The following is a 12,796-nucleotide window of genomic DNA, read 5'->3' as shown; positions in this document are numbered from 1 at the left end:
TTAATTATGGATGAAATAATGCAGGAGGAGATGTTGACAAATAGAACAAATAAATTTGTAGGGCACAAACTGCTTAGGTGAATAGATTGAAATATGTATACTAGAATATGTCTTCACATAAATTCTTACAAAATCAGTGCGTCTTTGAGTTTGAATAGACGAATCATGTGGTTCATTTGTAAATATTGAATGACTGGAAAACCTCTATTCTTGAAGTTGAAGTTGTAAAGTGTCAACTTGGCTATACAATGTATTTTGGTGTTTTTAATGATTAGAAAAATAAATTTAGCATGGGCGACTAAGAGAGGCACTACAGGTTACAAATCAACTACTCAAAAATACCACGTGCTCCAAATATATGGAAGGCGACGACACCTAATTCGACGAAGTTTATGCCAAAGGGATACCTAGGAAGCGGTTTGGCCAAACTACTTATCTCTAGATCAATAGTCAAATTTTAGCCCGGGGGCACTCATCTTATATTCTAGAAACCACCAAGGAGTCCCCAAGAGGTGATTCATGGTTTTTGTCCAACTACATATAGTTTTTGTCGATGTGTGTGTGACAACACTCTAGGCCCGCACGTACTTCTTTTGTTTAGGCACTCATATATATGTTCTTATTTTTGTTTGAAAATTTCGATGTATGCATTATGAATATTTTAAATTGGGGCCTAACCTTATTTATTAATAGGGAAGATTTATCTTAATTTTATATATAAGTATTATTATTATTATTGTATAAAAAGTAAACATTGTTTATAGAAAAGTCAGTTTAAAAATTGATAGAAATAGTTAGGTTTAGGGTAGGAATAAAAGTAAAAAATCATCAATTTGTGGGGGTTCGGAGGTTTGGACTCTGTATGCTAGGAGACAATGTAATGAAGAAAACTCTTTGAAATTGAAGAATACAAGCTAGTTCTGATGCCAATTTTTGGGGTATGGTAACATTGATTTTTCCTTTAATGTGTGAGCATTTATTAATGTTTTTCTTCTACTAGCATATGTGTAATGAAGTTGTGGATATTTTTAAATTGTGATTGTGAATTTATCTTAAATGATACTTACATTTCAGATTTAAAGAGTCTTAATGTGTGCTCCTCCATCCTAGAAATTCCTCTATGTCTTGGGTCTTTCCATCAGTCTTTCTGTAGGGTTAATGCTCAGATTCTTAATTTCCTGAGTTACTAAACTTTTTCATCTTCATTTTTCTTCTATCCAAATTTTAATTGAATCCCTCCAACCTTCATATATCTTGGCCAGTATGGTTTCAAAGATAGGTTTCAGAACTATACAATTCATTGTAAGTTCTCACATCATGTTCCTCTGACCTTATATTTTAATTCTTTATCAATTTTATTAGATGTCTCAAGTACTAGTTCCCGCATATCCAGGAACTATCTATGAGGTTAAAACACACTGGATGCCCTCCTTCTAGCACCAAAAGTGTTAACGATGCTAGAAATTTGCCAACACGAACGGGATCCCCCCAGTATAAAGTCCCAAATAGACTCTACACCATTTGGTGTGGTCGTTCCATCCAATAAATAGGCTCAACTGCCATTGTGGTGAACTTAAAGACATGCCTTGTAAAGGAACCACAACATAAGAGAGAATTCATATTAATTTTGAGGGAAGAAATAAATGTTATCTTTGGGAGATAAACAATTATAATGAATACAAAGTGCTTCCACGAACAAAGTAAATAAAGTGAGCCTTTATAAGAACAATGATAGCATTAATATAATAAAAACACACATACACATAAAGATTCATTGATACATTTGAAAATTAGTTTTCAAATAACCAAGATCATGAAAGCAATTAGGTCATGCAATTTCAATAAGAATACGTACTAAAGAAAATAAAGTAGTTCATTGTCCTTAATACATGTAAACACAAGCATATACCACAACCATTAAAACACAAATCTTGCAATGCTTCTGATACATGCATGAAAACATTATTCGACTTTAGAGAGATTTGAATGATTAAGTGGAAATTCCAAATACACAATTACAATGCCTTCGCACTTGCTCCATTAGTGGAGCAAAAAGCCACAATTTTCTTCTCAAAATAATGATCTCTCTCCCTTGTGCTAGCAAGAGAAGCCAAGGCTAAAATTCCTTTGGTTGAGATTTTAGGGTCTATATATAATAAAAGAGGTGAGCTTTCACCTTCCCTGTGACTCTTGATCTCCCTCATGACTCTTGAGCTCCCATATGTCCTTTGGAGTTCCTAGTGACTTTTCACATTTCACATGTGACTTTTGGACTTCCACACACATTTTTACATTTTTCATTACAAAATTTACATTTCACAAAAATTGTGGAAAATTTTCATAAAAGAAAAGTAAACATATTTGAGTTCAAATTTAGGGAAATTGTAATTTGACGACTGTAAAATGAAGCTCCATTTTAATTTATTGAAACCAAGCTCTATATTTCACTACTATGACTTCAACTATTTGTGGTAGGATAGGATTGTATTTCATCTTGCCCTCCAAAGTGTCTAGATATATGGTTTTGGAACATGATTTGATTGCACATTGTTCCACAATATGAATAGCTTCATATGTAACTTGACTGGGTCAACTACATATTGTAGAACAATGTCTTTGGTCACTTCTAAGTCACTCTAGGTAGTCACCTATATTGAGTGGTCCAAAACTCCATTTAACTCCTTCCTAGTAGTATCCTTGTGTCTCACCTCCTTAAGTGCACCTATAAAAGGCACTTTGTGTACTCACACAAAGAATTCCAATCCATTTTACAATCGTATAGAAGCTGACATAGTGTTGGCTATATCATTATTAAGATTATCATAGATTTGCTTTTTCATTTTCATCACTACCCTATCCATTTTAGCCTCAACCCTTCCTTTTCTAGCCAAAGATGAAGGTGAATTTAAGTACTTTGTGCCCCATTCCCAGGTCATGTCTATAAATGTTTGAGCTAACTTTAAGATCCTCAGGTTTTCTTGTGATCCCTTTTGGACTTCGTACATAGGTGTCATTTCCTTATTCAAAATGATCATCTCTTCATAAAATTGTTGCATTGTGTGATCCAATTGCTTGTGTTCCTCAAGCATAGTTGACTATAATAACTCTTTGCTAGAGCTACTAGAAGACATCCTTTGATTTTTAGCAAGGAGGTGATCAATTTGTTGCTTTGCACTAGCCAATTATTTCTCCAACTATTCATCCTTTTGCATCATAAAATTAGTGTTTTTTTTTTTGTGGCCAATGCAAAGGTTGTATTTGATAAAGCAACTACTCTGAGATTGGTCTTAGTGTTTGACACAATATCCTTTTCTGTTCTGTATGAATAGAAACAAGATGATCTAGTTCATTTGGGAAATACTTATACTTATTTCTTGAATGATCTTGTCTTTCATTTCATAAAAGGTGAAATTGGATATGTCCATAATTCTATCATCATCTAGAGGTGGAATCCCCATCTCACTGAAAGGAAGGTGCCCACCAATCAGAGGAGTTGGGGGTTGAATATCCATAGGATCTATAATTGGATTAGTTTTAGTTGTTTGGTTCTCCTCTTGCTATTCATCATCTATACCCTGGGCCTTAGAATGTTCCTCTAACTACCTTGCAAACTCCTCTTCCTGCTTCTTCCTATTTTCTTCTTTGACCTAAGGCCTTCATTTCTCTTCTTCTTCCCATTGTTTTAGAAGAAAATTTATCTTATTATCCCTTCATGACTTCCTCCTCTTTCCTTTTCTTTTGTTCCTCTTTTCTCTTCTACATATCCTCTTGTTTCTTATTATCCTACTCTTCTTTCTTCCTGTGCTCTTCCTATTATCTCCTTTTCCTAGCCTCTTCAAGATATTTCCTTCTCATTTCCACCTCAATTTCCACTTTAGTGCATGGACAATATTTGAACTTCTTACTCCTCTCCTCTTCAACTTGGTATTATCCTTATGTTGATGGTGTTGGACCGGCCAAAATTTCAGGGGATGTCCCCAATAAGAAGTCCCAACTATACCTCACACTGTTTGGTGTAGGAGTCCCAGTAGTGGGTCATATGGTATCGCCTTGACCACGTTTGAGCACAGAGGCAAGTAAGATGTCCATGTTGGTAGCAAGGGTGTGACATATGCAACAAGTCAAGGAAGGGGCATGAGCGGTTCTAACACATGGAGGGTGAGGTGAGTTCCCCCCTTGGAAACCTGTGAAAGCACAGAGCTAAGAAGGGAACACACGAGCAAAGATTAATCACAAACTGGAAGGCAAGTAAGCTAGAAATCCAAAGTGACGATTAAACCAACAACACATTTCAGTAATATTCATACATAGATATACATAAAGAGTATATACACACATGTGTAAGAAAACATATACATATATCATTTAGAGTAAACAAGATAACTGAAATACAAAACGACATATGCATGAAATGTGTTGCCTCTGTTATATTAAGAAGTGAAAGTTCCATTCATACAATGCAACCATAACCAACCACTAGTTCCTATAGTGGAACGTTACAATCACTGTTGTCTGCTCCTCCAAAGAGATATACTAGCTCTGCACAGTGAAGAATCCAAGGCTCGTTACAATACTCTCCAAGCTTTTTCTAAGATACTCCTATTGAAAGCTTGGCTAACCAAAAGCCTATACAATGAGTTATGAGGGACTATTTATAGAAAAGGGTGGGGTGACCCTTGAAATTCCCCTTTGTGACCGTTCATCTACCCTCATGACTCTTCAACCACTCTATGATGATTACACTCAACTATAGACACTTGAACTTCCACTAGACAAGACGTTACATACAATCTGCACATGTACCCATGTGAGACAAAATGGCTTGAGCAAGCCATGCAAGACATCATTAACACTCAGACCATTGTGTTAATACCAACTCTTCGACATCCTCGTGACTGTCGATGGTGGCAAACTGATGCCAAGCTTGGTCGTTTGCGATGGTTTCTGTGCGCTCAATGGTGACATCCTACTGAAAACAAACTCTTGTCTCTTTTGCATCCGGGTACACTAGTATGTCTCCTTTACCCAAATCGTCTAACAACATGTGCATCATCGTCTTGAGTGCAACTAGACTGGAAACATATTGACGCATAGTGTATGTGCTGATCTCCAAGTGTGTGTTGGTGACCATGCACATCAACTTGTCAAAATACATGTTCAGCTCTAGTCAGACTTGGTTCTTGTCTTCACTTCAATGAGTGTGCCAAATGGGTGGGTTGCATGCATGCACACAATGACATCCATGCTTCTAAATACCCTTGCATGAGATCGACAACACTTCTCAACCTATCTGCTCTGTGCTAGCTACTAGATGGGTCCATAACCTATATGGGTGCAGTTTCATCAGTCTGTGTGTTGCGCCTCCTAATGTACCTATTCACACTGCAACTCCTTCTCTTGTCTATGCAGCTCCTTTTCTTCCTTGATTTGCCGCTTGAGCACCTAAAACTTCTTCTCTGTTTCTCTATCTCTTCCTTTGTGCGATCCTCTTGTTACGTTGTCACCTCATAGCCTTAGTCTCCAAATTTTCTTTCATCACAAGTGGATCTGCTTCAGCTTGCAACTTTGTTATGCCTTTGTGTTTTCGACAACCTTCCCCTTACATTCATCACATGCATGTGTGCCACTGTCTGCTACTGCTGGTGGTGCCGCTTGGTGCGATGTTGCTGCCATTTCATCTTGAAATCCTTGTCCATGAACAACTTGATGTCTTCATAGATAGGCAAGTTCATAGACACTTAATTCACTGCATCCCCAATTGTGCTCTGCACGGTGTCTTCGACTCTGCTCTCCTGGAAGCCATTGTACTTGTGCTGCTGAGAGGCACATGAAAACCTATGATACTTGGAGACATAGAACACTCATGAAAATAAATTTGTTAGTCGAAAACCAAAACAAACTAAAGGACTAACTTGCAACATACCAGTGTGAATACTCGTGAAGATTGCGCAATTTTCACCGGGACATTGGGAGACTGACTACCAAAACTACGCAAGGCACAGTCTAGGCTATCGAGAGGCTGGCTAATTCCTGGAACTGTGAAATGCATAGTCTAGCCTGGCCTACTAAGGAATGAAACTGTGCAATGCGCAATTTCAATTAGCAATGACATGCAAACCAACAAACTGCATTGCGTAGTTTATGGGGCTAGTAAGGCACTGCCTCCTAGAATTGCGCAATGCAAGCCTGGAGGTTAGTACTGGGCCAAACTTGCGCAATTTTTGGAGGGAAGGTAGAGCCTTCACTTCCAAAAATGTGCAGCGCTAGCCGGGTAAGGAAAAGTCTGGGTTAAGGCAACCCAGACTCGCTTACAGGTGGCTGAAAACATGAGAAGTCTGGATGCATGGTGAAACTGAGTGTAAATAAGAGTGAATGATCATGCATGCAAATAGTAAGTGAAGTATTTAGAAAATGGGAAAGCATGCATGTGTGTGAAGCGAGTCGCCACAATGGTGACCGTCGATGCAAAAATAGTGTCATGCATGTGACAACAGTGAGATGCAAATGAAAACTGAAACGGTGCTTCTACAAGCTAACATACATCAAAACAACAATAAGCACTCACTGAAATCAAGCAGATAGCACTCACACATAGCGAAACAAAAAAAGCAACAAAAATGTAGCGCAAGACATGAAAAGTGAGCTTACCCCGAAATAGCTGAGTTGAATGTGCCTACAACTCCTAGATGCAATGTGGGATATCAGAGCTACAAGGTCAATGTAAGCGATGAGATCTACAACATCTAGTTGATGATTTTTGATAAGATCAAGGTCATGACGCGAATGCCACAAATCTAGGAAAAATCAACACTTGGTGTGAGGTTTCTAAAATGATATTTTCATGTAACCTCGAGCTGCTAAGAATAGTTAGATCTAGGGATGCCTTTTTCATGCTGCATTTTTCTATTTCCAGAAGAGCAGCCCATGCTTGCAAATCAGGATAGCTTAGTCTTGGAGGGGACCAGTCGACGTTAAGACACATGCAGCAGTATGCAATCCTGGGAGAAGGATTTGCATAGTTTCTGGGTTAAGCAAGCTACTTGCCCCAAAAGGATTGCGTAATTTCTAGGAGGAAAAGGTGACTATCTCCTAGGATTTAGCAATTCTTGGGCCGAGCAGATGCCCTGGGATGAATTCCGCAGTTTTCTTGAGGAAGGTTGCCTGACTGCTCTGCACAATTATGGAGCCCAGCAGGAAGCCAGGCTGATTTGCATAGTTTTTGGAGGTAATTTTGGTTCTCCTCTAGAATTGTGCAATTTTCTGAGGGAAGCCTAACAAATTGATTTGTGCAATTTTTGAGCTCAGCAGGTTGGCCAGTTGATTTGCACAATTTCTAGAGGGAAGGTTGGTTCCCCTCCAGAATTGCACAATTTTCTAGATGATCTGCTTGACCAGCACATGGTCTAAGTCTGGGAATACAGTGTGTGAGGGGAGTGAAGTAAACTGACATGCATAGGATGACAAGACACTGAGAAACAACTAAAGCCTATATGCTTGAAGGTGCAAGACATGCTGCTGAGAATGGTTGGTAGGGAGTGTAGTGCCCCGCTCTAGTTGACTAACAATGATATGACATTAACGTTTATTTAGCCCTAAGGACCACACATTATTCTTTTAGGATCTCAGGTTGAGGATCCAGACACATGAATCTATTATTAGTGGTTGTGATGTTTATGTATGTTTATCCATTGATATTATGATGATTGTAGCATTAGTGGTTATGCATGTTCCCTATTTATATTATGACGATTGTAGCATAAATGGTTATGTTTGGTTTCTATTGAATTTATGATGATGATGGCAGTGAAGGATATGTATGCTCTCTATTGATATCATGATGATGATAGCTTTTATGGATATGCATGTTTCCATTGATGTTATGATGATGATAGCCATGACGGATGTGTCCCCTATGTTACCTACTTGCATTAGTTCTGGTTCACAATGAACAATGATGTGAATGACTAGGTGATGTTGATGATGCTATTATGACAATGACTAACACCGAGAAACCTTATTACTGATGATTATTGAGTATGGCAAGAAACCACCAGAGGCACTCGCATATGACAAGTTGACGACACCTGGTTTGATGAAAATTTATGTTATTTTATCTTTGAAATTATAAGTCAATTTTGAAACATGCTATATATGTTTATCTATATTCTAATGATATGTCAATGGTTGCAGGCACAAATTTGTTTCTTGACCGAATGACTCACATTTGGGTGATGGGGTTGTACAATTGGATGGAACTACATGGAAGGGGTGGGGAAGTGTCCCTGATCCCACCCACTAGCACTACCACCATGACTTGGGCTCGAAAGGTTGAAACACCTTTGCCTTGAAGATCACGATGTCATGAGGGAAGGTCCCAAAGTTGGGTCGCTCATGAGGATTTTACCGAGGGGCGTGCATCAAGGTGGATTCCTTGATCCCCGACACCATTAGTCTCACTATAGCAGGCAACATAAGAGATGATAATGGTCTCTGTCATTGCACCTATACTTTCCCATAGTAGCCACTAAATGCTTGAAGGGTAAGTGGTGTGGCACCCTTGGAAGTTCAAGGGAATTTCTTGAAGGGCATGACCAAATTGGTACCCTTGGCATCAAAAATAAACTATTAGGTGTGGCACCCGTGGAACTTCAAGGGAAGTTCTTGAAGGGCACGAACAAACCTGGCACCTTTGGAATCATTATAAATAAATAAATTAATAAATATAATCAAGATATGAAAACCAGGTAAATTCACATCAAGGTAAATGATGTTAGAAATCGAGGTAATCAAATCAAGAATAAAACTTGGGTTAAGAGTATCATAGGAAGAAATAAAATGTTTTACCCTAAAAACTCTACCTTTCCCATGTTGGAAAATATTAGGTAGATAATGTAGTTTAATTAGGTAAAAAGGGGAAAGAGGGACATAAATGTAAGGATAAATATTAATCCTAAAATAGTTAAATCTAATTAAGAGAAGAGGATGGTGAATTAAAATAAGATTAATAAATTAAATTTTAGAGAAATTTAGAGAACCTCCATGTGACAACAACCAACATAAGAATATCCATCTAAGAGATAACTTGAGTTAAGATAGGGAGTAGATAGGAGATCAAATCTTGACTTATCAATTGAATTTAGTAATGAACACAAGTTAAGGATTAAAAAGAGGGATCAAGAGACAAATAGGAGGAGAAATAGGAATCTTGTTGAGGTGAGGAAAAATATTAGTTTTAAATTAAAAATTTAAGTAAATAATTTTGGAGACCCTTGATGAGAGAGTGACACATGGGTGGTTGAATAATAAAACTATTGAATTCTTAAAAATAATTAATTATGCGTGAAATGCCAAGTGTCACCTATGAGGACTCCTAAAAAAGAAGGGGCAGGCCATGGGAGAAGGAACTTTTCTTTACCCTATTATTGGATTGATGAGACTATGTTAGAGTAGTGACTATGAGATATAGTTAGTTTGGTGTGGTAGAAGACTTTAGAGAGGGGACTCTTGAGCCAAAGAGTGCTCTCCTCTATCAGCTAATAGATTCTGTCGTTGCACAACCCCATTGCAAATCAGGGGTCCATGGGGAAGGAGAGTACCCAAGGAGTAGGCTGGGAGGTCAACCGGTGGGTCAGTGCATTCAAATTAAGCACGTCAACATTCACATTTGGAGGCGACTGACAACAAAGGATGGCAAATAGCCGCAAGTCAAGTTGACTCTCGTCTCCTGGTGAACGATAACTATGTTGTTATAGTATTCTTTTGTATGAATTCATTATGGTTTTAGTTAATAATATGTAAATTTGATGATATGTTCGATGAAGTGAAATTCAGAAAAGTTTTATATAATGCTCAATAATTTTGAGTTCCCAATGTTATTTTCTTATGGTTGTATTTTTAGTTTGTAAAAAAAAAAGGGTTGGTCCCTACACTTGGTATAAGAGCTTAGTTAAACCCTCGAGACCTATGGGCCCATGCATGCATGACTAGTTTTGGTTAAATATCTACTACATTCTACCCTAAAATTTTGTATGGTGACCTTTCAAGGCTCTTAGCTATTCATTAGATGCAGAATCCCATAGATGTAGAACAGAATTAGTCAAGCCAAAACCAATATGTCTTCCATGCACAATAATTTATTATGACCAACCTCCTAACTATACTCAATTTCCAATGTAACTCATTATAATTTTGTGGATAATTATAAAAATATTTCAACACCTAAAAAAAATATCATAGGTGGTGAGGTTTATAGGGCCAGTGATAAGAACTATACCGAACTGGCATTAAATTTGAGAAACATGTTCAGGAAATGCAGAGTAAGAGGATTCCGTCAAAATAGACAGACAACCTTATAAATTCATTTATCCGATAGAATGGACTGGGCTATATGCACTTAACATGGATTTCCAATGCCGAACAAACTGTAAGTCAATGGAATTAAAACCCCCAAATATATATTAATGAAAAGCATATCGCAGCTTCTCCTTCAAACAATGAAAATGGGTTTATCTGTAATAAGTAGAAGAAGGTGCCCAACAGCCAGAAACTTCCTTCTGTTGTCATTCAATCCCGCGTCAATGTCAAGTTTATCGATGCCCGACATTAATTCATCTTCAATCACCCGAAAGCCTTATTTTGCGGAAGAGGGTTTAAGGTTTATCATGTGCAGAGGGTTTGAAAATAGAAATATAATGACTTCATGTAGTCAGTTCCCCTCAAAAGCTTACAGGTCTGAAGATGGAGGTGAAAAGGATTTTGTAAAAGCAACGAGAAATGTGATGATGAGGTTTAATAAGGTGATGCCAATGATATTACAACAACATTACTGCTCGTCTCCTGCGCACTGCAAAGAGATAAATTCAGGCTCTCGTAGATTGACAGCAGACGATATTGCCAATCGCGGGTGGCACATGCTTGATGAAAGCGAGAGTGATTGGTGAAGCCATGCTGTGGTTGTAGCTCAATCAATTCAGCTCATAAATTTTTTTAAAAAAATGCAATGGAAGAAGGTTATCTCTAGGCTGGAGCAGTTCAATATTGAACTTAATAGGCCAGATTTATGGGATGATCCACATAAGGCTGGGCGACTTAGCTGTGAGCATGGTTCACTAACAGGAAAAATAAAAGTTGTTAATGAAATGGACGCTGAACTCATTAAGCACGTGGATATGACAAAGCTTGAGCATGAAGAAAATGATTCAGAATTGGAAGCGAAAACAACCAGAGACTTGCTAGATATGCAGAAGCTTGAAAAGGAGAAAGAGATTGCAGCGTTGTTGTCTGCAGAGCATGATTCATGTTCTTGCTATTTAGAGATTCAAGAAAGAGCTAGGGGAACAGAGAGTATGGATTGGGAAGCTATGGTTTTGCGTATGTACAAACTGTGGGCTCAGCATTGTGGATTCAAAGTCAACTTTATAAAATAGAACCATAATTTGACACAATTCTCATGAACTAAAATGAACGCTGGAGAACAACTAAAATTCGAATGCTGGTTCAACCTCGAATTATTTCTACTTTGCTTCTCTTATTTTCTTAGATCCAAGGCCATTTTTATAACTCTGTGATGTCTATTCTAACACCACTTCCATTTAACTACCTGCCATTATTAACTAGATGAAACTCTCGAAGATAACTACCCACATGCATGAGTTAAGATGAGTTATTAGTTTGAGTTGTTTAGAAAATTAAATTCAACTATCATTCAAGTGTTAGTAATTTCCGTGTTATATGTCCAGCTATGTTCGGTGAGTTTGAATGTGTCAGTAAATATCGGATAACCACTGAATATATACCATATGATATATCGATGCCACTCTTCAGAAAAATATGATGCCAAAGATTATAAGTGATATCTTGTTGCATAGAACAGAAAGCCAGCCATATACAAACCACTGAAATTAGAACTGAGCAACTGAACAAGAGTACAAATGAAAGATCTGAGCTACAGGACATCTGAACCCCAACCAACGCAAATTATATAGCATGCTAAAAATTTTGCAAGCTTCAGGTGTATGATCGAGCCACAGAAATGATGAAAATAGAATCAATAGACATACTGTGAATCTTAGAGCAATCGAACCACAGTTTAGATAAAACGACACCACATCATGTATTGAAATGCGATTTTTGTGAAGCTCTCGTGAAAGTTGGAAGCATAGTTTGAACTTTGTGGAATGTTGTGAAGGCATTCGAGAGCGTATAACAAAGATATATGCTAATGTTCTAATATAGATAGATAGATAGATAGATAGATAGATAGATAGATAGATAGATAATAGATAGATATAGATAGATAGATAGATAGATAGATAGATAGATAGATAGATAGATAGATAAGTTGAAAACTTATCTAACTTTAAAGTTAATAAAATTTACAAAATTAAAAGTAATATCACATAGACTTACGCTTTGAACTAAAATCTATGGAAATAAAATAATATAACGACTATGAGATTGACTGAAATTAAAAATAAAAAATAAAACATGTGAGTGACGCAATCTCAGACGGAGATCCATTTACCACTGTCATGTAGGGCACTCCAAAATTTCACAGGTCGGTTCAACCTTTGCTAAGCGGTTGTAAAGATCATATCTATAGGGGGCACATTTCATGAGAATTGAGACCTGTATCTATTACCGGTCTAAATATCAGTGCCCACAGTATTATTAGTTTTGTTTGGGTTCAGTGGGGTAATCTCAAATTATTCACCATCAGAGATTGCATAGGCAATTAGGAATTTGAGAAAGCTCCATAGAGTTGGAGTTTGACATACTCGTAGCAACACCCTAAATA

General features: G+C 37.4%; 1 pseudogene; it reads left to right on the top strand.

Annotated features, from left to right (window-relative positions):
- The first annotated feature begins 10,994 nt into the window (after positions 1–10,994).
- LOC149167641 (peptide chain release factor PrfB2, chloroplastic pseudogene) lies at positions 10,995–11,426 on the top strand (annotated as a pseudogene).
- The last annotated feature ends 1,370 nt before the right edge of the window (positions 11,427–12,796 follow it).

The sequence above is a fragment of the Pinus tabuliformis genome, chromosome 5_1 (assembly GCF_031772625.1).
Source record: "Pinus tabuliformis cultivar Carrire ecotype Pingquan chromosome 5_1, CPIR1, whole genome shotgun sequence".
NCBI classification, from domain to species: Eukaryota; Viridiplantae; Streptophyta; class Pinopsida; order Pinales; family Pinaceae; genus Pinus; species Pinus tabuliformis.
This window is presented reverse-complemented; position numbering and strand designations above follow the sequence as displayed.